The following is a 2,705-nucleotide window of genomic DNA, read 5'->3' as shown; positions in this document are numbered from 1 at the left end:
ATTTTATTTAAAACTTTAGTAAGAAATGTATTGACAATGCATAACCTAGAAAGGTTAGAAATTCAGAAATTATTAATCCATGCTCAAGTTCTTTTAAAGGATTAAAAACTTTTTAATCCAATATCCAAATAAAGGAACAAATTAGAAAAAGAAACACTAATTTTTCAAAATTCCTTTCATAAAACATATCTAATAGAAGATTAATGAGAAAAAATGGTGAATCAGGAATCATGATTTTTAAGCTCAAGTATAAAAAATATCAAAGATTTTCTTAAGCTTTTAAGAAGTACAAGAAATGTAAGCTTAATTTTTATGGACTCATTTTATGCCTCTTGTCAGTTTTTTGGCGCACTTTACGCATCTTTTAATTTTTGATGCACTTTGTGTATCTTTTTTCAATTTGATGTCATTGCGTATCTTTTGATTTGGTGTCATTAACGACTTTCGTTGATGCTTTTGCTTGTACTTTAGTAGTCTTTCCAATTTGCTTGTTATATTATCACTTTTATCACTTACTAAGCCACTTTTCTCCGTATCTTCAGCATTTAGCACTATCGTTTCACCTACATCCAAAAGTCTTTGACACAAATTTTGCTTGTAGGCAATGAGTGAGCCAATCAAATTATCAGTAGAATATTCATTCAAATCTTTTGATTCACAAATAACAACAATTATGACATCAAATTTGTCAAATAAACAACGTAGAATTTTATTGACTTTTTTAAGGTTTGAACATTTTTTACCTAAAGCATGCAATGATGTCACAATTTGAATAAACTTAGTATACATGTATAAGATCATCTCATAAGGTTTCATGTAAAATAATTCATAATTATGCATTAAAATATTCAACTTGGTTTGCTTGATTTCACTACTGCCTTCGTATATGATGTGTAATTTATCTCAAATTTTTTTACCAGTAGTGCACATGGATACTAACATACAATCTTCAGAATTTCAAGCACAGAAAAAACAGTTTAAAGATTTTGCATTTAATTGAGCATTGATTTGTTCTTCCCTATTCCATTGATTAAAAGGAATATCAGTTTTAATTTCATCTATAACACGTGATGGTAAGGAATAACCAGTTAAAATCATTTGCCACATTCGGAAATCAATTGATTTCAAAAAAGTATACTTATAAATTTTCTAAAAATCAAAAGTAAAATTTTCAAATAAAGGTGGTCGGATGATTGAAAAATCTTTCGCGATATTACGATTACAAAAATTAGCCATGGATTGAAATTCAAAAGTTTTCAAAAACTTAATTTTATGAATTCCGCTCTGATACCACTTGAAAGTTCATCATGAATGTTAAGCCCTTATGAACTAGTCTCGAGGCTAACCAAGAGGAGGGAGGGGGGAATTGATATTTTAAAAAATATCTTTCAATAAAAAACAGAAATTGAAACCAAACCAAAATTCACCACAAAAAAAACAAAGTGCGAAAATTAAATGTATAAATAACAAAGGAAAGAACACACAATATTTATAGTGGTTCGGTCCAACTTGACCTACGTCCACTCATCAAAGGCACCCTCTGAGTATTGCACTAAACTTAGTGTCTCTCCTTTAGCCCCCAAAGCTAGGCGGAGAAGCTCTTACAAAATTACTTCCACCTTCCCTGATGCGGCAGAGTAGCCGGATCCTTTGACACCAAAGAGAGATTCTTCTTCTAAAAACTTCCCTCAAGACAAGCCTTTAATCTGATGGTACTAAGGTGCAAGCTTGCCGGAGCAATCATATAAAACCCCCTCCACACTCCCTTGAAACCCCCTCCAAGGTTCTTCTCCCTCTCTTAAACTCCACCCTTTCATCTCTCCCTTTCAAGCTATCTCTTCAAGTTTTATCCAGAAGAAACGAAGCCTCAATGGCTGCCAAAGACACATATCAAGTGCCTTGACAAAGCTTAAATAGAAGAGCTCCAAAAAGACTCTTAAATGCACCAAACTGACATTATCATCCAGGACGATCGCATGATCGTCCTATATGATACACTTAAAAAGATGGCTTAAAAAAATCCTAAAAAACTCAATTCTGGCGCAAAAAATTATCCTGGACGATCGAAAGAATCGTCAAGTACGATGTGCAGAATTTGACCTGATAGTCCCGGACAATATTAGGATAGTCCAGGACGATTAGTACAAATTTATACAGATCGTCTAGGACGATATTGTGGATCGTCGGGGCCGATTAAAAGAAAAATTATGATATTTCGGCTTGGACGATTTAGGAAAATCAAGTATGTCGACAAACATCGTCCTTTACGATATACATATCGTCCAGGATGATCGGATTGAAAATTTTAACCATAATTAATCCCCTAATCACAGGATAAATTTAGGCATGATTTATATTGATCTTTCGGGACGATTAGAACAAAAAATTAAACTTAAATCTTTGCCTAAACTGTCATTGGTAGCTCTTTTCCAATATCATAAAGGATCGTCCTGGACAATCTCAAAACTTGATCTTCTGAATTTGAGTAGATCTCACTCCCTTGAGTGTGTGTGTGCATGGTCACCAAGCAAGCATACTCCCTTACAGAACTTAACTCAAGAAATCAAAAATTACATCAATGAATATTACAGACCATTAACAACATAAAATTATTCAACCAATTCTTGAGCTCTGATTCTTTGTTTGATGTTGCATGGTATTCCAGAAATATTATTATACACACAAACAAATATAGAATAAAAATA

The sequence above is a fragment of the Dendrobium catenatum genome, unplaced genomic scaffold (assembly GCF_001605985.2).
Source record: "Dendrobium catenatum unplaced genomic scaffold, ASM160598v2 fragScaff_scaffold_315, whole genome shotgun sequence".
Classification (NCBI taxonomy): domain Eukaryota; kingdom Viridiplantae; phylum Streptophyta; class Magnoliopsida; order Asparagales; family Orchidaceae; genus Dendrobium; species Dendrobium catenatum.
The sequence above is the reverse complement of the archived record's forward strand: the minus strand, read 5'-3'. Positions refer to the sequence as shown.